We start from the raw sequence: 25,337 nt of genomic DNA on the forward strand, positions 1-25,337 counted from the left end.
CCCACTTCATCCATCGCACCTTCAAATTATTCCTAATGTCAATATGTTCAATCATTAAGTTGTTCACATGAAGCGTCTAGACATCGAAATATGTGTCATCTCAGCCCAAGTTGACATTAATTACCTTGGCTCATAATCAGAGCTTATCTTAAACCCTAAAGTGGTCTGGAGCAACCAGAATGTGCTTATATTTCCAGAGGAGGCTTCAAGGATGGCATTTGATCTGGTCCTTCATGAATGGATCGGATTCAAACACAAGGTGTGGTAACATTATTTCAGGTGACAGGAAGTATGAACCACGACCTTTTTTGACTGATAAGATGAGGACGAACAATGCAGGAAAGGTTATAAGGAGTATATAAGATGTTGGACCTAAGGCACTTTCTAATCTATAAATCTCTGTATCAATCGGATGGATTACTGTCATTGCCTAAACTACACCCTAAAAATCACCCCTCTGCATTAAGGCTTTATTTCTTCAATGACCCACATCCTCCTACCCCCAAATCAATTATATTAGGAAGAAGAGTGTTTAAACTGCTCGCTCCCAACTGCATGTTTCCTGAAGGAGTTACCTTTTTTGTTTTGGAGGTTTTTTTTAATTGAAGAAAAATGCACGTAACATAAAATTGACTCTTTTAAAGTGGACAATTCAGCAGTATTTAGTACATTTGCAATGTTCTGCAACTACCACCTTTATCTAGTTCCAAAATATTTGTATCACTTCAAAATAAAACTCCATGCACATTAAGCAGCTTCTCTCCATTTACCACTCCTCTGATCCTTGGTACCACCAATCTACTTGCTGTCTCTACAGATCTACCTATTCTGGACATTTCATATAAATGGAATCATATGATATGTGACCTTCTGGATCTGGCTTCTTTCCCTTAGCATATTGTTTTCAAGGTTCCTCCAGGTAGTGTCTATCGGTACTTCACTCCTGTTTATGGCTGAATAACATTCCATTGTATGGCTCTGCCAAATTTGTTTAACCATGGGTCATCCGTCGATAGACATTTGGGTTGTTCTACCTTCTAAACATTGTTACTGGTGCCGCTATAAGCATTTATTTGCAAGTATCTGTTTGAATCCCTGTTTTCAACTCTTTAGGGTATATTCCTAAGAGTGGGATTGCTGAGCCATATGGGAACTCTATGTTTAACTTTTTGAGGACTGAAGGCATTTACTTACCCTCTAGTAGGGGGAATATGGGGCCGAGGATCAGGTTGCTGTGATGGACAGGGAAAGCCATAAGCCACAGAGCCCTAGAAAGAATGGAATGTGGTGTTGTCCTGAGTGAATTCCCAAGGTGTAGAGAAAAGAGGGGAAGGATCCTGAAGGCCCCTAAGGAGAGAGAACCAAAGCAAAGTGTGCATGCAAAGCATATGGGAGAGGTTCCACAAAAACACAGATGAATGAAAGCCTGATGGGTAGGAATCAGCGAGCAAGATACACCCTAGCTTTCCCGAGAACTTTCCTAGAGCTGTGGTGAGCTTTCAAGTTGGGGACTCTAATCCTCTTAGCTCAGAGCTACCTCAGCTGCTGAGACCCAACGGCCTGGCACTAAATGGTTTCATGTATTTGCAACCTCATACCATTAACTCTCATATAGCCATTAAATCGGTCATGTAGGTTTGTCTTCCCAACTCCTTCCTGATTTCTTAAAGAGCTGGCACCCTGACTACTTATTGTCCGTTTTTAAATATGGAATGCTTCACAGATTTGTGTGTCATGCTCGTGCAGGAGTTATGCTAATCTTCTATCATTCCAATTTTAGTATATGTGCTGCCGAAACGAGCAATATTTCTTTATTTATTTACTTATCTCATACTATCCAATACAGTGCCTCAGCAGGTCATGATTAAACGCAAGTTGCTTGCTCACCTGACTTTTAAAAACCTGTAATGAGTATCTGTTTAATACAGAAGCTACAAAGTACGGCTAAATTCAGTTTTCTGCCTCTGACCTGTGCAACTTGCTCTTGATAGTTCTGCTAAAAGCTGCAAGATCGCTCCTTATAAGCCTCTGTCAAGCACCTTCATTCTTAACGTGGGCATTCTGCTGTCACTGCTTATCCTCATGTCGTCAGAGAGAGGACGGAGAGGACAACTGAGATAGGTGGCCAACTTCAGTTCTCTCTTATTTCACGTGCATGGGATAGCACAACTTCTGCCTCCATCTTCCACTTATGGGGAGGGGCTGAAAGAGACAGATTTAAGCTTGAAGTTCTTGTCCCATGTCCAAGTAATCATATGCTACCAACTTTTTATCATCCCATGTAAAGGACTAGATCTATCAACTGTTATTGATGAGGTAGACAGATTAAACAGGCCTGCACACTCCAAGATTAAAAGCTGAGGACAAATGAGACTTAGAGCAGTCATTTCCTCAGGAAGTGGCACAAGCTAAAAATATGAAAAAAAAAATCAAGGAGAGTTTAAGACTACATCAACGATCCATCCACCATGAGTTATTATGAGTCCCATTTAGTAGTTACATATGGGGTCACTCCCAAACTTTGAATCTAACAGCCTGGAGGCCAACCACTTTTTCCCATAATGCTTCACTCTGCGTACCCACGGGACAGAAATCTGAACTGAGGTAAAACATAGAAGGTAATCTTGGATTTGTCCAGGAGAGAATTTCATCCATCTCAAACTCATGCCTTTGTACCTTTGGAGAGTGCTGGAGCTTGGCCATCTGTGCCTCCGCAAGAGTGACAATTGCTGGGGAGCGGAATGAAAGACTGTTCTTGTGACAGCGTATGCGTGCACGTGCGCATGTGTGCGTGTGTGTGTGTGTGTGTGTGTGCACGCACGTGCGCAGAGTAGGCAGGGAAGCGCATCTCATTTACTGCTGCTGGGAGTGAACACCGATAAGCCTCTAAAGAAGGGAATTTGACAAAATTTACCGAATGCACACACCCTTTGATCCAGTGATTCCATCTTAGGAACTGATCCTACATGCATGCTCTCACATGCTTGAAATGATGTATGTATTACAAAGTTGTTCACTGCAGTAATATTTGTAAAAGTAAACAAAATCAAAAACAAAAACAACAAAACAAAACAAAAAGGAAATACCCTAAATGTCCTTCAGTCATAGACTGAAGGTTTAGACACCATCCGCACCAGCACTGCTGGCCAGAGTCCAAACTCCTCTGCCCAGCACCGGAGCTTCTGAGGGTCTCCCAGCCCAACCTCCCAGCCTCGGCCCCCAACTCTCCTGCAGGAACCCCACCCTCCATGCGAACCTTGAGCTCCTGGCAGACAGAGACCCTGCCTGAGGCAGCTCCACGAGCACCTGAGTGACACAGAGGCCACCACATGGATTGGTCCATAATCACCTGCGGGTGAATAGATGACTGAATGATCAGTCCTTTAAACGCCTTAAGTGCTCCAAGTCCTTTCTCTATGCTGCTCCCACTATCTAGAGTACCTCCCCTCCTCTGGTGAAACCCCACTCATCGCTTAAGCCCCTATTTAGAGACCCTTGCCCAAGCCAACACTCTTCTGTCTCATTCCTATTCCCAGAGCTCTTCACCCAGTTTCCATTACCAGGCTGCTCCTTTATATTCTCATCAATGTATATATTTGCAACCCTATCAAAATATAAAAGCCTTGAAAGCAAAGACTACTTCATTTTTGTCTCTCCAAATCCTCTCACGGTTTTTGACACGTGTTTGGTTCTCAGTAGGTATTTGTTGCTGAATACATTGTGAGGAAAAGAAGGAACTTGGAGAATCTCCACTCCTCACCTCCTATTAAGTCAGAAATGTAAATTAGCATTTCAACTAAATTAATTGCTACCTTCTAAATCCTGAGACCCCGGCTTTGGGACTAAGATAAAGAAGCAAAACAATTTTAATAGAGAGGACAATGCATGGAATCACTTCATCGTTTCCAAAATCCACTTATTTTTTGAGATGGACCAGAATTCAGAGCATTTTTCTGATCAGCAGAGCTTCCCACAGTTCTTTATTGAAACAGGACTTTGAGCTCCATAGCTAGTGAATCCCCCATAAGGAAACTTACCAAGTAAAAACATCCATGCAAATAAAAAGTCAGCCCCATGTGGGGAAAGCCTGAAGGTGGGGCAGCTGCCCCAGGTTGATGTAACGACAGTGACTAAACAATGAGCTGTTCTGCCCTCTCCTTGTCGGTGAGGAAAGTCCTCAAAGAGGCAGACGCTGATGACCAGAAGCCCCGCGCTGTGCAGAAACCCAGACGCTGGAGCAATTTTCAGCAGCAGTTGAGAGCCTAGCCGGGGGGACACCATGCACCTGCTCTGTGAGGGGCAGACCTGCCCGACTAGCTTGCGGCGGCAATTTAATTGATTTATTTATGAAGAGCCCATAGGAATGTACTTCCTAAATCACTGCTAGCTACTCCAAGGCTGCAGTTTTAATGTTATCACTGCCCACTCAGTCGGGGAGACGGGGAGACTCCCCCATAACTCACAAAGCTCCCAGTCCCCAGAGATTCATCACACTTTGATTTACGGCACCCCACTCCAGGAGGGAACAAAGGGGCTAGTCCAATGGGCTCATTGCTCATTCACTCATTCTCTCGTTCACTCATGGCACGTACATTTATTGAGTGCCCACCATTGCCAAGCACCAGCATTATGGGACAAACAAAAATGACAAAGGTACAATCCCTGACTTCAAGCAGCTCTTGTGGTCCAGTCAGGAGGCTGAAACATGTATACAATTAACCCACATGGGTGGCAGCTCTACAGACTACAAATGCTTTGCATGGTTTAAAACGTGCTAAGGGAGATTAGAGGATGAAGGAATCTCTTCTCGCTGGGTCCATCTATAAAAGTGTTGGGAAAGAGATGGCACTTGGACAAAGCTATACAGAAAACCTGCACAGCATCCTAGAAGTCTCTGGGGTCAAGAAAATCACTCCAGGAAGCATAGGGATATAATGAAAAGGCTGCCAGCTTAGGATGAAAGGGATCTGGGATCTTGTCGTGTAGTTGCCACTTGTGAATATGGGATCTCAAGCAATGACCTTCGGCCATGGCTTTCCTCATCTAGAAAAAGGAGGGTGAGCCAGATCCTCTCTAGAGCCCACTGAGAGCTACACTCCACACGATCTCTCCGGCTCCCAGATTCAGAGGCGAGGGGTCAGAAAGAGAGATAGGCAAGTGGTTAGCCAACTCCCAACTGGGTGCTTCTGTGCAGGGATGCCACGATGGAGAAGCCACAGTTTCAGAGTGTGTCTGTTGCCACACACACATGGGGGCACGCCCGTCAGGTATCATATGATACAACAGGTGTGTATGGGGGGAGCAGGAAAGAAAAAGATCGGCTCGGTTAAGGAGATTTTTAATAATTTCTCAGGCTGGACATCTCTGAAAAGGGTGATGTCTCAACTCTACCACTGCAGGAGCAGGAAGGATGGAGATTTGAGAGAGAGTTGGATTTTGCCTTTTTCCACTTGTCCTCAACTGACACGGCTGTGTGAGGACAGTAAAGGAGGTGGGCTGGGTGAACCGCATCTGGGCTCCAAGAGCGCTAGGGGAGAAGCGCCATCGAGAAAGCACAGCCCACAGAGGAGATGGCAGGACAGGGCAAAAGGGTGAGAAGGGGGTGAGAAGAAAATAGGAGCTAAGCCCCAGAGTAGAGGCAGCCCTGAAAGGACTTCCTCCGAGGAAAAAGTCCTCTAGTAATGACCCTCGTGCCCATTTAAGAGCAGGATGCCCAAAATGCAAGAAACTGGCAGCCACCTCTCTCCCCCTCCCTCCTTCTCCATCCCTCCCTTTCTCTGTCCCCCTCCCTCTCTCTTCCCCTCCCTCTCTCCCTCTCCCTTCCTCTCTCCAACAGCAGGATATTATTTCCCAGTCTCCACCTAATACACAAGCAACTTTACGACAATATGCCAAGGATCTTGCACAAAAAACGCTCCACCTGCTCACCTGCCTGAGTTTCCTTCCGGACCACGCATCTGTGAGAGCCAGGCAATGGGCCATTATTGCCAATCCCATTCCCAGACGCTTTGGGAAGGAGGCAGCCATAAGTCCTAATGTGCATGAGTTCAGCTAGGAACACCAGTCACAGACAGATGGAATTCACGGTTCTGAGAAAGCTCCAGGCCACGGGCAGCAGTGTGTCTAACCACAGGGTCTGAGCTTTACTGGAGGTAGGCAAACATTAATTTGATGAGGAAGATAACCTGTCTGCCAATTTTAGAAGAAACAACCCAAATGGAAAGTACCTGATTAAGGGAGACAAGGAAAAGGAGGAGAAGAAAGGGGCCAGCAAGCAAATTTGTTTTTCTTGGTACCAAGTGTCAACGCTGTTTACCTAAAGTAGGTCTCTCTCTCTTTTTTTTTTTTTTTTTGAAAACATATTTATTCATATTCAGGAGTATCTATTGCTCACTTAGCTTCAGATTTCGGTTGCAATCCCACATCGCTCAGCCCCCACTGAGGGCACCTTTGACCAGCCATTGGATGAAGCCTTCAGTCTCTGAGAGGATGCCTGTACAGTAGACACTCTTCATTTTTAATGCACTTAAATCTCAGTTGGCATGCAATTTTACATTCTGCTTCTCTCCCCTGAACATGACATCATACTATTCTTCCATAATGGTCTTAGTAATCACCTTCTTAATAATGCCATAGGCATCCATCAAGTGGATGGACTATATTTACCCAACTGTTCCCTTTGATGAAACATTTAGATGGCTTGCTCTTTTTTTATTAAAAATAACACAATACTGCACTGTGGAGTATCGGACCTAAATAAGGAATAAAAACTGCTTGCATCCAGCAGGAGAAAAAGTCTCCTGGTCCCTCCCACCTGACCATGAACGCCTCTCTTGCAGGAGAACTAACCCCTGCTAAGTGACATGAGAAGAACCCTCCAAAATTTCCATTATCGAGTTTACTAACTAAAAATGATATGAATGGAGGCCCCTCTTTTCCTTATCTGTCAACTTTTCTTTAAAGTGCTTTTAGAACCAAAAGCCTTTTGAGGGAATGGGATGTGGCTGTGTTTCTTAACGTTTTCATCTCAACTGTGACATAACAAGCAATATTCAGAATGCCAGCTATTGCTCATTGCATGTATACATTTTTCTTTTTAAAGACAGTCATGAAAAGGTGAGAAAACTTATTAAAACTTAAAATTGGCAACAGTGTGATCCTGAACTCTCAAAAGTAGCAAAGCAAATGGAACTGTGGGCTGTAGACAGCGCGGGGAGGCAATCAAGAAATGCCAAGCAAAATAGCAAGATCTCGATAAAAAGGGGCTCGCAGGAAACACAGATTCAAAGATGGCATTACAGTGGCCAGGGAAGCTCCAGAGTTTCTATCTTAACAGACGAACCTGGGAAACACAGATTTAACTGCACATAGGCAGATAAATGAGAAAGCTTTTGCAGTGAACTACAGGCAGCTTCCAAAGGCTTTGAGCTTCTCACACTGAACCTCTCACAGAAGAAAACCCAAACTCCTGAGCAGGGCAAGCATGAAGAGAGTATCACTCTTCCGCCTCACCCTGCTTTTTGTCCAACTCCCACCCCTCCTGGCTCTCTCCCAGTCCTGGCCCCCACACTTCTGCTTACCTGGTTTCCTCCACCGCAATGGCTCTGCCCCCTCCGCCCTAGCGTCTGATCAGAATCCCGCATCCCCCCCTTACAACCTGCAAGCCCAATTCTAAAATCACCCTCAGCTGAACTGTTCCCAGGCCCTCTCAGCTGGAAGCAATCTCTCTGGGCCCTGCACAACACTGTTGCCCTCTCCCGCCGGCCCGCATCCTGTTCAGCCCTGGCCTCTCTCACCGCATTGTGTCCTGTCAGCTCTGTCCTGTTCTGTAGCATGAGACCCAGGGCCAGCCTGTGGTAGTCTCTCCATGAGTGTTGGCTCAGTTTTCCTAAATCATACCTAGGACCAACAAAATGACTATCTTATTAACTGTGGCCAGGGATGAAGAACTTTCATCGGCTAAGAGAAAGGAGAGGTATGGTCAAGGAGGATGGAGACGAGGTGGGAGCACGGCCTCAGGACATAGGGACTCTGGGGGAAATTACTGCAGAGGAGTCACCACTCCATCAAGGAAAAGGAGACTGGGAGTTAGACAAGCCACCTTAGCTCTCGCTCTCCTTCTCCCGGCGTTCCCTCCACCTCCTGAGCCAGAGAACGGAAAACTGCCTCCAACGTGTGTGGTAATAACGCTGAAGTTCTCTGATAAGGAGAATGTGGATGGAGGTTTCTTTTTTTTTTTTCCTTCTCCTTCCTTCTTTCCTTTTTTTTTCTATGTTTTGTTTCCCAGATCACGGAGTAAATTCATAGGGGAGAGTACGTAAAGCCAAAATCATGTCAACTGTGTCTCAACAAGGTGTTTTTAGGGGCGCCTGGGTGGCTCAGTCGTTAAGCGTCTGCCTTCCGCTCAGGGCATGATCCCGGAGTTCCGGGATCGAGTCCCACATCAGGCTCCTCCGCTAGGAGCCTGCTTCTTTCTCTCCCACTCCCCCTGCTTGTGTTCCCTCCCTCGCTGGCTGTCTCTCTCTGTCAAATAAATAAAGTCTTTAAAAAAAGAAGGTGTTTTTAATAGGATGACGTAGATCAGGGGAAAAGATGAGGCTGAAATATCTCAGAGCCCAGGTATGTAGGCTGGTGCCCCCAGTGATACTCACAGTTGTGTGGCTGGAGGTGTCAGAGGCAAGCAAGGGGGTGAATCCACATAGCCCACCGCACCTGGGCCCTGCAATTTTTAAGGTACCAAAAGGGCCCCATGCTTCCTCCTGAACCCCGACCACTGACCCCATGTTCTCCTCTCTTCTCGGGTTCATTTTGAGAAACACCTGACCTGTGCTCACATTGCTTTCCAAGCTTCCCTGCCACACATCCCATTGCACTCATACAAACCTTTTTTCCCTGCTCAAACTTCCAGTCCAACCTCTCCCCAAATCTCAGTAGGACGATGGCCTGGCCCTCCTACATTCGTAAGATCAAGGCCATCTTGCAGAACTCCCTGAAGTCTCTTCTCCCAAACCCCCAGCACATGGCTGACATTCCCAACTCTGTTCTCAGAGGAAGGAACCTCAGGGCAGCTCAGGGCACACCGGGGCTCCCTCCCCTTCCTTGTCCTTCCCTTCCCCCCATCTCACACCCCAGATCTGGTTTCTGCTTTTTTTCTCCCCCTGTGTGCTTTTTGTTTAATTATATGATTCATTTATATAGAGAATTTTCACTTGGATTGATCTATTTATACTCTTTTCCAATCTTCATTTCCACTGACCACAGACAGTTCACGTTAGCGTTCACCATGTACTTGAATTTATCACAAATGACAAATCAGCCAGAGCATGGGGCTTTTGGCCCACTCTACCAGCCTCTTTAAAGACTGTAATCTCACTGTTATTTTAACAGAAAAGAATAAACTGTAATTTCACTCTTCCTGCCTATTACCCATGTAATAGTTTGCAGGATTCACCAGCATCTTCTCAATCTTATGAAAAAATCCATCAAAGTTGATCTAATAGTATTGAATAGTATCAATGAAATAGTACATTTCATTGTTTCTTTTCAAGCTTATTATGTGCCAATCTATTTCATTTCCCTTCAAGCCTCCTACAACCTACAGTACCGCCCAAATTTGGATTTTACTATCTTCTTTGACATTCTGGCCCAACCAGACTTTTTTGCTTTAAAACAAAACTACTCTTTTTCCCCTTCTTTTTAAAGTTAATGCTAATTTGCCTTCCCTCTTGTTTTTCAGACAATGCTAAAGCTTCCCATGAATTTTTCAAGACCATTTCTTTCGATAGTCTAGATACAATCATTTCACATATGTTCAGCACTCCAAAATGTCACATGTTAAAAACTGCAGTTTTTACGACTGGCTCAAAAACAGTATGGCTCAATTTCACTTGGTAAAACTGAAGTGATTTAATACAGGCACAGACATTTTTAATCAAGTAGGAAACACTTTAAAGACATGCCGATTTGAAAAGGCAACAAAATAAAAAGATAATCAAAGCAAATACTAAAACTGACTTTATAATAAAAAATAATAATTGGCAGTTTAAAATGAGTGAAAAATGAGGAATGTGCATTGAAAAACAAAGATAAAGCATTCCCATTGATAAAATGGAAAACCCATTAAGTTTTATAGTCTATTTTCCAAAGAAGTTATATTTCAGTGTGATTTCTGAAATACTACAAAGATATATTCTGTGTATAATTTAGGTACCCATGTTAAAACTTTAAATTTTGCATGCTACATTTATTAAAGAAACACTGGTAATAACCTAGTGTTTGTAAAATTCTAAGTTTCGACAAATATTGTATATATCACAATCAGTTTATATTGCAAAGTCATGATGAATCTGGAATTAGGAGAAAATCTATTTGATACATATTTCAATTGATTAAAAAATATCAGACTTGCATGTTCTTTTTTTTTTTTTTTTAAGATTTTTATTTATTCATTCGACAGAGAGAGAGCCAGCCAGTGAGAGAGGGAACACAAGCAGGGGGAGTGGGAGAGGAAGAAGCAGACTCCTAGCGGAGGAGCCTGATGTGGGGGTCGATTCCAGAACGCCAGGATCACGCCCTGAGCTGAAGGCAGACACTTAACCGCTGTGCCACCCAGGCGCCCCTGGACTTGCATGTTTTAAGTGAACTGAAAAAGCTGTATCTTAAGAAAAAACAGTAATTTAACGGGGTCTGTATACTTTTAGTTGCCACTTATAAAACAAACAAGCAAACAAACAAAAAGCACATAGACAATGTTAACACTAGGGGCATCTGGGTGGCTCGTCAGGTTTCAACTCAGGTCATGATCTCAGGGTAGTGGGATCCAGCCCCTTGTGGGGCTGTGCGCTAAGCGGGAGTGTGCTGGAGATTCTCCCTCTTTCTCTGCCCCTCCCCCAACGCATGCACACTTGCACACGCTCTCTCAAAATAAATAAATAAACTCTTGGGAAAAAAAAGAATGTTAAAGGTAATATAAACTAACCCAACAGTGCTCCCATACTCACATTACAGAGATCCAGGCACTTTCTTTCTGTAGCTGGGCCACTACTCTTGCTTTACCATTCTTTAAAAACCCTCACTCCCACCCTTCTATCCCCCTTTCCTTCACTGCTCCTTGTCTTGAAAGAGAAGCTTCCATTCAGACTCCCCCTATTCTCTGGTCCAATTCTCTGATATTTTATCCTACTCCACCTCCTCCAGGGAATATAAACTACATTCTCAAAAGTTACAAATTGCTTCATGTTAATTGGCAAAATCCAGGAATTGCCTGTCAAAACACCCAACTCTGCAATATCGGGACAGTGTCAATCACTTCCTCCTCAGAAATCTCTCCTCCCTGGGCTGTTACAGGACCCCTGGCCACTGTCTTGTATTCTGACCCCTCTTCCTCCTTTAAAAATATTCCTGGGGTACCTGGGTGGCCGAGTGGGTTGAGCATCCAACTGTTTTGTTTTTTTTTTAAGATTTTATTTATTTATTCGACAGAGATAGAGACAGCCAGCGAGAGAGGAAACACAAGCAGGGGGAGTGGGAGAGGAAGAAGCAGGCTCATAGCAGAGGAGCCTGATGTGGGGCTCGATCCCATAATGCCGGGATCACGCCCTGAGCCAAAGGCAGACACTTAACCGCTGTGCCACCCAGGCGCCCCGAGCATCCAACTCTTGGTTTCAGATCACATGGTGATCTCAGGGTCATGGGATCGAGCCCCAAGTCAGGCTCTGTACTCAGCAGGGAGTCTGCTTGAGATTCTCTCTTTCTCCCTCTCCCTCTACCCCTCTCCTCACTCTCTCACTCAAATAAATAAATAAATCTTAAAAAAAAAAAATATTCCCGAGTCATCTGCCTTCATCCTCTTCCTTTTCAACACTCTCTTCTCTATACCCACAGTTGTGTTGTTTCCATTGTCACCCTGATAAAGACATTGCCCAAAATGATGCCTGACTCTCCCCTTGAGTTATAACCCCACAGGTCGGTCTCTTCGTAGGAAATACTACAGCAACACTTCAGTCTCAATTTTCTGAAAATTGAACTCAGCGTTTTCATCCCAAACTCACTTCTGTTCATGGATTTCACATTTCTGTTGGTTTCCTTCTACCCTCCCAGGCCCCAAGGCTGAAAATTACAGGATCTTCCCTTCCGCTTTTCTCCTTATGGCTTTTTAATTATCACGGACCCTTCCTTTACAGTATCACTCAAAACAACCTCCAAATTTTCTTCCTAGTCCACACCTTCCTTAACACTGCTTGTACTGTTACAGTAGGCTTACTAGCTATTCCCCTGGCTCTGGGACCTTTTTTCTTTAAACCAAATCCTGTAGGGCACACAGAGGCGTCTTCTTCAATCACAGCTCTGGGACTCTAAAAACTTCATTAAGTCCTGATTAATTGCTAAATGAATTCTGAACTCCTGACCATGCATTCCAGGCTTTCAGAATCTGGTGCCTCTCCATCTTTTAAAAGAACACATACCCTTCTTTTATACTTTAGGACTCAGCCAAAGAAAATATATACCGTGTTCTTCGTTCAATGGTCCTTTCTCCCTTTCCCCCGGCTTCTATTCATTCTTCAAATTCCTGCTCCTCCTCCTCCATGAAGCCCCCTATTCTGTTCTCCCTTATCTGGGTCTCTTTTTTGACTCTTATTCCTTTTTAACTCATATACTAGACTCCAAGTTCCCTTAAGAAAGAGTCTTGATTAATAAGTCCATGGACTCACTTACTCAGCAAAAATTGAAGGAACATTTACCATGTGGAAGACCAGAGTTAGGGAACAAAGTTTGGGTAGACAGAAAGTTGTGTGCCAGGCAAAAAAAGTGTTAACGTGATGGTGCAGGGAGCAGGGAACCAACAAGACAATCTATGAAACACAAGGGGTGTTTTACAAAGATCCATGAACAATGGTCAAATGCCGCAGTAAGGAAGACAAACCGGGAGGGCAGGTATGGTCCCAAGGGCTGTTTTGTCAATCTAGGTGCAAAGTGATAAGAGACTGTGGGCCACAAGGAAATACCACTTCACATCCATTAGGAAGGCTACTATAAAAACAAAAACAAAAACAAAACCCTGAAAATAAGAAGTATTTGTGGGCATGGAGAGAAATCACCTCCCCCCCCACGGTGCAGTAGTGATGACAGTTACAATTGGTGGTTAACACAGAACGATGCAGCTGCTGTGGGAAATAGTCTGGCAGTTCTTCAAAAAGTTAAGCATAGAATTACCATACGATCCAGCAATTCCACCCCTAGGTACGTACCACAAGAATGGAAAACAGGGATTCAGACAGATACTTGTATGCCAATGTTTACAGCAGTGTTCTTCACAATAGCCAGATGGTGAATACAGTCTAAATGTCCATCAACAGATGAATAGATTTTTTTAGTGTAGTGTGTGTATACAATGGAATGTAATTAATCCATTAAAAGAAATAAAATTCTGACAGATGCTACAACATGGAGGAAGCTCAAAAGCATTATGCTAAAGTCAAATAAGCCAGACACAAAAAGACCAATATTGTATGATTTGTTACTTGGGGTACTTAGAGTAGTGAAATTCATAGGGACGGAGCTAGAATAGAAGTTACCAGAGACTGGAGGGGAGGGGGGATGGAGTGTTACTGTGTAATACATACAAAGTATCAGTTTGGGATAATGATCAAGTTCTGGAAATGCATAGTGGTAATAGTTACATAAGATTGTGAATGTACCTAATGCCACTCAATTTTATACCTAACAATGATTAAAAATGGTAAATATCATGTACATTTTTTGCACAATAAAAAAATTTTGGTCCCTGTCTGGTTCCTGGGAAATAATCTCTTTCAAGCAGGATATTCCAAAATCATAGAGGTTATTTCCCAAAAGCCAGACAGAGCAAACTTTTCTTTAAAATACACAAGGACCTGCTGGGTTAATCCTTTACTGTACAGGGGGTGAGGGTAGAAGCAGTGCGCAAGTTAGGTATTGTCTAGATCTATTACAAAAATCCAGGTGCGAGATAATAGTGGTCATGGAGAGAGATGGGCACATCTTGAGTATATGCCACTGATGTGGAGCTGACAGGGTTTGTGACAAGACCAGATATGAGCTGTGAGAGGAAGAGAAGAGTCAGGGATAAGAGACACAGGAAGGCTGAGGAGGAGCAAGTTTGGAGCAGCAGAAGGAGGAAAGTTAAGTGTGGCTTGGACGTGTTAAATTAGTCTGATCTCAGATCCCACTGGAGATGGACAGCCAGCAGTTGGATTTACAAGTGGGGACAGGTTGGAGCTGGAGATAAATGTATTGGGAGTCACTGTCCATGGGTTGAATGAAGGGGCCAAGGAATGGGCCCTGGGTCATGCCAACATTGAGAAAGAATGACTAACAGAGATTTAAAGGAGCACCCAGTGAAGGAGCAGGGAAACCAAGATTGAATGCTGATCTGGAAGTCAACCATGAGAGTTCAAGAAGCAAATGGTCAGCTGTGTCAAATGCCTATCAATGGGTCAAAGAGGAGACCTTTGAATTTACCACTAAGTTTGGTAATTTAGATGTCACTGGTGACCTTCACAAGGCAAGTTTTAAAGAATAGTAGAGATAAAAATGTGTTTGAAGTTAAAGAAAAAAATAGGAGCAGGGGCAGGGACAGTGACAATTGGTGGTTGTTGTCCTTGCCGACTTCCCCTCCCTGCCATGCCTTGGCACCACTCACTACCGAGAGGTCCTTGCCTGGACTTCTGTAAGCTACCCCCTCTGACTAACACTATCTCAGACACACTGGCCTCTGCAACAAGGCAGTTCTAAGGAAGCCACATTTTCCTTTCCTACTCTGCCCCTAGCTTCCCCCGTGTAAACTACACTGTATGTGTGTAATAGACTTCACGGAAGAACAGGACTGAACCTGGGAGTGACTAAACCTGGAGGTCAAATATAAGTGTTCCCGGAGTCCAATGGGAAAAAGAACTAAAAACTTTTTATAGGGGATCCTTTCAAGCACACAACCCAATTTCTAATCTTTCTTCCCTGTCTTGAGATTTCCCCTCCTCTTATTCTCCCAGTGAGCAGTCACAGGTTAATCCTACCCTGAGATTCATCCCCCACCCCACCACCAGTAAAGCAATTATTGAGACACAATAATTCTCCTATGATACAATTTCTAGGTCTTTGCTTTTCAGTCAAGAATAACACCATGGAAGGCAATGTGGAATCACATCGCTTTACATTTAAAGCTTCTTATCTGAAGCCATTCTAGTCTTACAGCAATGGCTCTCAAGGGTTAGAGTTCTTAAGATATTCTGGGGCTTGGTGTAAATGTGTATTCCTGAGCCCCACCCTCAGAAAATCTCATTCAGTGGATTTTAGGTGAGGCCTAAGAGCTTGCTTTTTGGGTTTTGTTTTTGTTTTGTTTTGTTTTTTGTAAACTCAAGCTTATGATGGTGGTCCTCTGACTTCCCCAGTTAGGGGTATTCAGTCTTCAAAAGTTCACTGTGTAATCACTGGTCCTGAGGGCCTCCATTCCGGGTGACGCCCCATTCAAGTTGGTTGGGCCTGCAGGACGCCATACAAGAGGTAAAGGGATGAGAACAGGAATGGGTGGTCTGAAAGGCCCCCCTTCCCTCCCCACCCAGAAATTATGTGTTCATCAAACTGAGTGGAAACATAACTTGAATCAAGTTATTGATTAAGCTTGATCAAGCTACTAGGTCTGATTTCTTGGCTGAGTCAAAATAAATTCATTTCCCTGTCCCCAGGGCTGACTTTCTTATAGGCCAGTCACACGGCAAGTCCTATTACCAAAAGCTGAGTGAAATAAAATACCTGCCCTCCTGGACACAAGCATCTGTTAGATGATATGCAAACTTGCTTATTTGCCCCATGTGACACTTGGCTTCTTACTGCTGTCGGGATAGTGGTCAAATGACATAATCATGGCCTCTCCTTGAAGAATATTTACCTACCAGTGATCCCTCTTTATATCACTTCCTATAATCTCACCTTTCTTTTCCCAGTAAAAATTTCCTCCTTGTACCTCTTTCATGGCTCACCATGATGTTGGTGACCACTGAAAGCTGGGGCCAAAATGACTTTCCTGAAAGATGGGGGGAAGCCCATCCATTCTCAGACATAGGTCAATCTTAGCTCCCACCAGAGCTGCTTTTGGCCTCCTTTAATGTCAAGCTGAAGAAGTATCTTCTGAAGAAAGATTTCTAAAAATGGCTGGAAAAGTCCCTATCCACCAGGATAAGTGGCTTGGAGAACCTTTCCGAGGTTTGCACTCTGGATCTTCCCAGCCTTAGGTCTTATTTCATCACCACGACTCACCTGGAGCCCCATGTTCTACCTGAATGAGACACCTTGCACATCTGTAAAGTGCTGTACCTTCTGTCTGACTGCAAAAGCATAAGCTTGGACTCTCCCCCAGTGTAGACCCCACTGCCCACCACAGGGCCGGCAGCTCACCACAGCTACCCAGTCCCACTGCCAAATCCAGGACCTCTTTCCTGCTGGGACCAGCACCACCTGCCTCTTGCACCTGCCCCAGGAATCTCACTTTCCAGCTGGTCCGAAACCTGGTTCAGATCCCACCCCTTCTTCCTGACCCATCATATTCTCTTCTCCATCCTCCCTCTCTAGGCCTGTATTTTTCTCTCTTTCATCTTTGTCCTTCAGAGCTTTGCCCAAGTAGCCATGTCATCAGTTAGTAAAAAGTTAAACTTGTCTGCGAACAGGAAAATAGGTCACTGGAGGTTGGGGGGTAAGGGGGCCACTAAAAAAAGTCCAGGAATCTCCACCAAACATGCAGAATTGTTATAAATGCTAAGACTTCTTTTCCGCAACACACACCCACACAAGAATAAAAGAGTAGTAAAAGGGGTCAGGACTTTTTTCTTAGAGTTTGCCTTTTATGTGCACCTGAATAAATAAGAATATTTATAGTCCCATAAAATGTAAGGTGTCAAGACCCAAACCTTTTCTTTAAACAGCAAATAGATGTAATGTTACAAAGTAATAATAGATTAATTCTGCATTTCAGAGTTTTTTTAAAGTACTCAGTGCATGCACAAAATGCTAAAATGCATATTTAAAGTAGAAAAATACTCTGCATGCCTAAGATTGCTTCCTGTCTTCTATTTTCAATTACTTATTTCATTATAACTAAGCAAGTCCAAATGAGAAAGAACACCTATTCATTCAAACCAGCGAAATGTGGAGGAAAAAATCTGATTGTGTTTTATATAGGCATGTGCTTATGCAATACATTTTTTAATGATCAAAAAAAATATCCACAAAATTTGGTTATATATCATTAATGTGAATTGAGAACTTGAATTTGCTCATGGAAGACATCTTGAGCTAACATAAAATACCTAGGATGCTAAAAATTAACATCATTCAATGTAGGTCATGATTATCCATTAAAATGATACTTTCGGAGATAGCTGACCCACACTTTTGAAACTTCCCAAGATATTGTAGGTGCAGTGATCATTCCCATATCTAAATACTTGCTGCAGAAAATGTTGAAATGTATAATAGTGTGCCTTAGAGACAACATAGGAGGGCCAGGGATGCAGGTGGACTTCAGAGATAAGTAGAGTCAGAAATGTGAATGCTGGGGCGCCTGGGTGGCACAGCGGTTAAGCATCTGCCTTCGGCTCAGGGCGTGATCCCAGCATTACGGGATCGAGCCCCACATCAGGCTCTTCTGCTATGAGCCTGCTTCTTTCTCTCCCACTCCCCCTGCTTGTGTTCCCTCTCTCGCTGGCTGTCTCTATCTCTGTCGAATAAATAAATAAAAATCTTTAAAAAAAAAAAAAGAAATGTGAATGCTGCCAGGTGTCCCAAATGGTTTATCTTTTTGTGTAGGCTCCATTCTCTTCTGTAACCTTCTTCCACATAGCAGCAGACATAACCACCTCAACCCCATCTCCAGAGACCACAGAATCCCATGTCTCCACTCTCAGTTCTAAAATTCCAGGGAAGGATCAGCTGGGCCAGCTGTCCATCCCCAGACTGACCTGTGGGAGAAAGGGACCTTTATAAGAACCCCTTCCATCGCTCCCCAACACTAGGATTAGAAGGAGCATTTTCTAGCAAAAGGCAACACTGTTCTGGGCATACAAAACCACAGATGTCAAAATAGTCCCTAAACATTTATGGTCTATTTAGTGAGACATTATACAGAAACATAAATAGAGCAATAAAATACAGTTGCTATCCAAAGACCATACATGATCTCTTATCAAAAAGATGTCATAGAAATCATGAAAACATTATGACAAGTGAAAGAAACCATTCACATGATTCCATTTATGTGAAATGTCCAGAATAAGGAAATCTATAAAGATAAAACATAGATTAGTAGTTGTGTAGCGTTGGGGTGAGGTGGGGGGAGACAGAACTGGGGAGAAATGAGGGGTGATTGCTAAAAGGTATGGGGTTCTTTGGGGGGTGATGAAAATGTTCTAAAATTGGTTTTGGTGATGATTGTACAGCTCTGTGAATATACAAAAAGCCACTGAATTGCACACTTCAAATGCATAAATTGTCTGCTATATGAATTTACCTCAATAAAGTTGTTTAAAAGAGAAAAAAAAAGATCAGATATCACAGAAAGAAAATGTTCAACATTAAAATCTTTGTTTTAAAAATTGTGAAACTTCAGGCACCGCAGTGGCTAAGTCGGTTAAGCATCTGCCTTTGGCTCAGGTCATGATCCTGGAGTCCTGGGATCGAGTCCCATGTCGGCTCCCTGCTCAGCAGGGAGTCTGCTTCTCCCTCTGCTCCTCATCCCACTCTTGTGCTCTCTCTCTCACTCTCTCTCAAATAAATAAATAAAATCTTTAAAAATTATGAAATTTCAAGCAAAGGGGTAAGGTGCTAATAATGTTAACAAAGAAAATAATTTGAAATCTAACGTAAGCTTATAAACAAAATAAAGATCTATGCTGTTGGAAAGAAGGTAACCAAAAGAAGAACTGAACAATGAGTAAATATTAGGGTGGTAAGTTTGAGGGTGGAAATTGAATTTTGAAATAAATTTTAAATCTGCCCTTTCATTTTTACATTGTTTCTCAAAGTACAATTAGCACACAGAACAGGCTTCTTAACCTTTAATTTCCTACCTGTATGCTATTAATTTTCTAACACACACTCTGGTTACATTTTAGAGTGAGTGAAAACGAGGGTGTAATTTGGAGGAAAAAAAAGAGGAGAAAGGAACTAAGGTTTAAAAAAAATCATATACTCTACAAGAACTTAAATACAGAAAGCATTAGAAACTTCACAAAAATATTTAACACCAAATTCTATGTGTGAAAAAAAGAATTGCAGAACCCCAGCCATTCCTTGAAGAACACTAGTGGACCCAGAGGTCATTTATTTATTGATTTATTTTTTAAAAGATTTTATTTATTTATTTGACAGAGAGTGAGACAGTGAGAGAGGAAACGCAAGCAGGGGGAGTGGGAGAGGGAGAAGCAGGCTTCCCGCTGAGCAAGAAGCCCCACACGGGGCTTGATTCCAGGACCCTGGGATCATGACCTGAGCCAAAGGCAGACACTTAACACCCAGGCGCCCCCCAGAGGTCATTTATTGTCCCCTGCCTGGTGGAAAGTGAAGCTCTCCCACATGGTGACATTTCCTGGTGTTTGTATTTGTTGGTTTGGAAAGAAAGTTTTCAGCCATTTTCCCCCCATGATCCTCCTTTCAGTGCAACGACAAAGGCAGAGCAGGTATTGCTTTTTCCACTGTGTAGATGAATTAATGGAGGTCCAGAGCAAGGGACACCAGCCATAGAGCAAGAGCATATCCAGGAAACACCTTGCTGTGTCAGACATCAACCCCTTCATTGATGGATGGTATCAAGAGATGGAAACATCAGGGAGAGGTCTGGGGTAAAAGGGTTGTTGGGGCAATAGCTATTTACCTATTGCATGTCAAGATTTTAACAACCAGTACAACCAGCATCCTGGATGGTTCCCACTGAGTACTCACCCTGTTCCCACTGAATATAGATTGAAAATACCTGATGTCAACAGTAAATGTTGTGAACAGTGAGGCTATGTACAGCTGGATCATATCAGGATCTTGCTTTCCATGGGCCTACATAAAGAAGTTAGAGATGTTTGCTATGAATTAGCAGCATTTATTATACAGAGAGGGGAAAAGGCCTTAAAAAGTGGCCTTCCTCATCTACCTGGAAGCTTCAAATCAGCCAAGACAAAGTCACTGGCAATTCTCAACAGAGTTCATCATGCTTGTATGGCCAAAGACTAGTCAATCTTGGGAACCATCCGACTTAGTTACTCCCATGTAGAACAGCAAGGAAGAACTCATCTTCCTGAGTCACGCTTCTGGCTTCAAACCATGGCTGGATCTCTTACCAGGCATGCCTCTGTTTCTTCGTCTATACAGTGGGGATCACAGCATCTATCTCATAGGATATTTCTGAGAATGAAATGAGCAAATGTCTGTTAAATACCTGAGACCCAGTAGGTGTTCAGTAAATGCTAGCTGTTAATATTAACTGTAGGGACAAATCCGCCAGAATTAAGGAATTTTTGGACAGAAAGGGCATTATAATAATAACCCAAATGGCCTAGAGATAAAAATTCTAATTGTTACTCTGTCTAGGATAAAGCTATTTTCATCTCTAATACTGATCTCTTTTTCTTCTGTATCTCTTGAGGGCTAAGGAGGCATTGGTGAATATCTAGTAAACTAGGTAATTAGGCATTTTCTCTAACTTGTAAAATGAGGTGATGTCCAAATGTTTACCCTCAGGTTCACTGATGTAATGGATACATTCTACTTGTTACTAAATAGAGAATGGAATCTATGGAAAAGTTTGGAGGAAGTAGCATTTCTGATGTTAGAAGCTGTAGGGGAGGAATTGCGTGATGGATGAGGAAGAATTCTATTATCTTTCGTAAATTCAGGATGCTTCTTTATGAGGCAAAATTGTTCCAAATAAAAAAATTAAAGAGGCTTTTTATGACTGTTGAAGATGATATGCCCAAGTGGATTATGTTTTAAAACTTATAATGGATTACGTGCCTAAAACTAAACTCTGAAACAAAATAGACATTCTAAATTCTAAATGAGAGCATACCTGGTGTTTTACTAGGAGAGGAGGATTCTTGGAGTGCGTTTGGTCTTGGCCTTGGGCACAGCCTGGCAAGCCTCAGCTCGTGTAGCCAGATGAAAACCACACCCCAACCTTCTTCTCCAAATACCCTTCCTCCTTCATTCCCATTAAAGGAGTTCAATGGAACCAAAAAGAGGATAAAAAAAAAAAAAAAAAAAAGGCCTGACACTAAAAGATATTTCCATCCCTGATCTGTTTGCAGGGACTCGTTTTGGTCACAAAAGTGTTGTTCCTGCTCAGTCCTGCCCTGGTGACTGGAAAGAATATCTTTTCAATCTCAGGATAATCAAGGTATTTCCTCCCTAATTGAGGGATATGTAGAGAAGCTGTCCCTAAAGGAATCGAAGTTAAATCTAACAAGCATTAGGGCAGTGTGTCTCGAAGCGCTCTCAAGAACTCTAGAGGCACTATCTCTCTCTCTCTCTCCCTCTCTCTCTCTCTCTCTCTATATATATATATATCTCACATGTATTGTTTAAGGTAATTTTACCTGCGGTAACAAACCCCAAAATGAGTAATGACTCCAACGCAATAAAAGTTTATTTCTCTCAGATGAAGTCCAAATGGGAGATACTGAACAGACACAGCCTCCCTCACCCTATGCTTCTGACTGTCTTTACTACATGACTTTCAAATTGTCCTGCCTCGTAGGCATCAAACCAAAGAATGCAAAACAACACAGGGAAGTAGACATTCTTATGGGTCAAGTCATTTCTGTTCACATTCCATTGCAAGAACTTGGCCCTTCAGCCAGATAGCACTACATGAGACGCAAGGAAATATGGTCTAGCTGTCAGCGTCAGGAAGAAAAGGAAACAGTTTGGTGAATAACTCGGTAGTTTCTGTATGTAGATGATAGCACCGTCCCTTCTCATTCATCCCTCCTTGTATACATGGCCTTTTCCTCTCCGTGTGTGGTGCCATACTTCCCTTCCTCTGACCTGTGGATGTGGTCAGAAGACTTTCTTTGGACAGTTGCTTGAGGCAGAAGTGACTGTACCCTTGCTGAACCTTGACTTTGAAGAGGCCTTATATGTGTACACTTGCTTTCTTTACCTCTAAGCAGAACATACCTAGGTGGGCCTCCTCGTCCTAGGAGACAGACAAGACACGTGTGGAGAGGAGCCAAGTCATTCTAATCTACTTCAGCCCATATGAAACCCTCTCCCCTTAGCCTACCAGGTCCATGAGACTAATTATTGTTATCCACTGAGTTTTGAAACTATTCGTTATGCAGGGGATTTTGGCAATAGCTAACTGCTACATTCTGCTACATCACCTTTCAACTTGACTTTTTAAACTCTGAAATAGAAATCTACAACACAGTTTCACTATAGATATCACAGCAAACACTATAGATATCACTATAAATATCACTCCTCCCTTCAAGTCCTATTTAGAAAGCATATATTATAGATCAAAATTAAATTTAAATTATTTCAACTTAATTTCAGATCATCTGACAAACCTTTGGTTCAAACTAAATTGGAATAAAAACGTCTGGGGCACCTGGGTGGCTCAGTCGTTAGGCATCTGCCTTTTGGCTCAGGGTGTGATCCTGGCGTTCTGGGATCGAGCCCTACATCAGGCTCCTCTGCTGGGAGCCTGCTTCCTCCTCTCCCACTCCCCCTCCTTGTGCTCCCTCTCTCGCTGGCTGTTTCTCTATCAAATAAATAAATAATCTTTTAAAAAAATAAAATAAAAAAATAAAAAATAAAAATGTCTGTTTTCAAATATATCAGTGCCTATATTGACAGTTTATGATTTGGTCAGAAGAACTAATACATTGTGGCAACTTAATCTTATTGAATAATATGGTTACATTTACCATCATTTTTAATATATAATCTTAATATACTTGATAAAGAAAAATTTTATAAGGTTTCATAAAAAGATAAGAACATTGTTCTGAAAGCTCCAAAAATGTACTTTAACTTTGGTTCCTATGGATCAAGTTGAGGAGTAATTCGTTTATTCATTCAACAGACAGTGCTTCAGTAGCGTTGATGTGCCTCTTACTTTAAATTCTCTAGAGAGATTAAGAAGACACACCATGGGTGGTTAAAGTCCAGCCAACAGTATGGATAACAAGTGTCTACCTTGGTTGCAATTAGGTATGGGGGTGGGGGAGAGGAGGTGGGAAGAGCAAGACAAAAGGAAGAAAAGATAGAGCTAACACAACACGAGCATGGTTAAGGAACGAAAGGAATGGATGGATCACAGAGAAGGACATATGAAAAGTACTGGCACCTCACAACATGCCTGCTTTAGTATGACTACTATAGGACTCCAGGCAGAGGCCACAGTATATACAAAAGGCTGAAACAAAGAGGATGTGCCTCTGTTATTTGCCTTCACAGCTCTTTCATCAGTTTCTTTATTATTAGTTCTTTATGTCACCATCTACTATTCCCTGATACTCAAGACTGAAGTTTCCCTCCTCTGAGCTTTCTGATCTCCTTGGATTTATCCCACCCTATTATTTGGTACACCATATGGTAAATGCCTGTCTACAAATCCATATCCCCCACAAGAGTAAAAGTTCCACGGGGACTAGAGACCATATCTACTTTATCCACTGTACTCTCAGCACTAGAATACCTGACATCAGTAGACATTCAGTAAGCATTATCAAAGTAATGAGCATCAGTTACCTGTTGAGCCCTTGTGCTTGAGGAATCATGAATATCTACATAATATCTACATGTTGTATTCACAAATATTTGCAATATTTACATGTTGCATGTGCAAACATCTCATTCACTTTCAATTTATTTGAGAGAGATGTCATTTTACTTTAGCTCCTGAAAATCCCTGAGATTCTGAGCCAAAATATTAAAAGATAAATAGTAAATTCTTAAATGTACAGTAAGTTCTTGTCAGCCTTGAATTGATTCGAATGACTGTCAGAATATTTCCACTGATACGATGATCATAACTGCCATTTCATTTTCATACGTTATTTATCTGTGCAATTACAAAATAAATAAAACACCACATAAGAAATTAAGTTGTAATGTGTTGCCCCTGGAGACTTCAAGAATTATAATAGTTACGTTTCCTTCTGGAGTAACTAAAAGTTTATATCCCTGAGGGATTAATAGTTTATAAGGAAAGTAACATAATCTTTGGGGGAATCTACCTTTTCTTCTGATTATAAAAGCAAAACCCATTTATACACACTTTGGGGGAAAAGCAATTATAAAGAAGTATGGAGAAGACTGGATTAAAATACTGAACCAAGAACATCACTCTAATTCAAAATCCCATGAAACGGGAGAAATATACTACTTTAAAAGAATAAACACACGTAGAGCTAGAAAACCAAAAGGCATAACATCAAGAGGTTATAAAAGAATGCTCTCAAAGTAATAAGCACAAAAATCAGATTGGCAAAGAAGTCCACATCTAAAAAATGCAGGTCAGGAGAAAGCTACTGTGGAAATCAAAGCAATACCGGAAGCCAAACCAACACAGTGTCCACAAATTCCAAGAGCAAGAAGAGACGTGGGGAGGAAGATCAATTTTAGGACAACGGGGCTGAGCAGTGGGCCAGTCTTTCTGGGAAGGGCTCCTGCCACGAAGGTTGGAGGTAGAGGGAGAGAAACACAGCTGCAGTATCCCTGCAAGATCACAGGAAACGCAGCAGGAACACCATATGCCGGTATTGGTTCTTCCGCTAAATTCACACAAACAGCTCTGTGAATTGAGTCTTCTGACTCTGTCTTGCATGCTAGTGCCTCCAGCACCTCAACTTTTCCTCTCCCCAGTAGACAGGTTTCCTACACAAGCTGCCTAGACACAGACCACTTCCAGTCAAATATGAAAGATATTTTTTCAAAATTTTTTCGATACTTTTCCTTATCAGTCAGAACCCAGTCAGGAAGCAAAAATCATACCATGTATTTGAACAGTGCTGGTGTATCAGAAATGGGGCATCAGAAGGCTGATTCTCCAAGGGTTGACTGCACACTGGCTTCAGCTGGAAGGAAGTGCTGCCAGGGTGAAGAAGCCTAGAGTGCCTCTCATCAGAAGAGGAAGCAAACAGCTAGGAGCAAGTCCTATCTGTCTCCCCCAGCCTTCCCACCTCTGACAACCCCTAATGGCAAAGACGATCAGAACCACTGCAAAAGCAGAAAAGTGGTTGGAAGAGCTCCATCTCCAGCATCACAAAGCCAAATACTAAAGAGTAGATTTGGACCCAAGAGACAAGAGTTTA

General features: G+C 42.6%; 1 non-coding gene across 1 annotated transcript; it reads right to left on the minus strand.

Annotated features, from left to right (window-relative positions):
• Positions 1-1,701: 1,701 nt before the first annotated feature.
• LOC121103298 lies at positions 1,702-1,804 on the minus strand. The gene has a single exon (XR_005835455.1). It is a non-coding gene; the product is annotated as a U6 spliceosomal RNA (small nuclear RNA).
• Positions 1,805-25,337: the final 23,533 nt, after the last annotated feature.

Source organism: Ursus maritimus, unplaced genomic scaffold (genome assembly GCF_017311325.1).
Source record: "Ursus maritimus isolate PB19 unplaced genomic scaffold, ASM1731132v1 scaffold_18, whole genome shotgun sequence".
NCBI classification, from domain to species: Eukaryota; Metazoa; Chordata; class Mammalia; order Carnivora; family Ursidae; genus Ursus; species Ursus maritimus.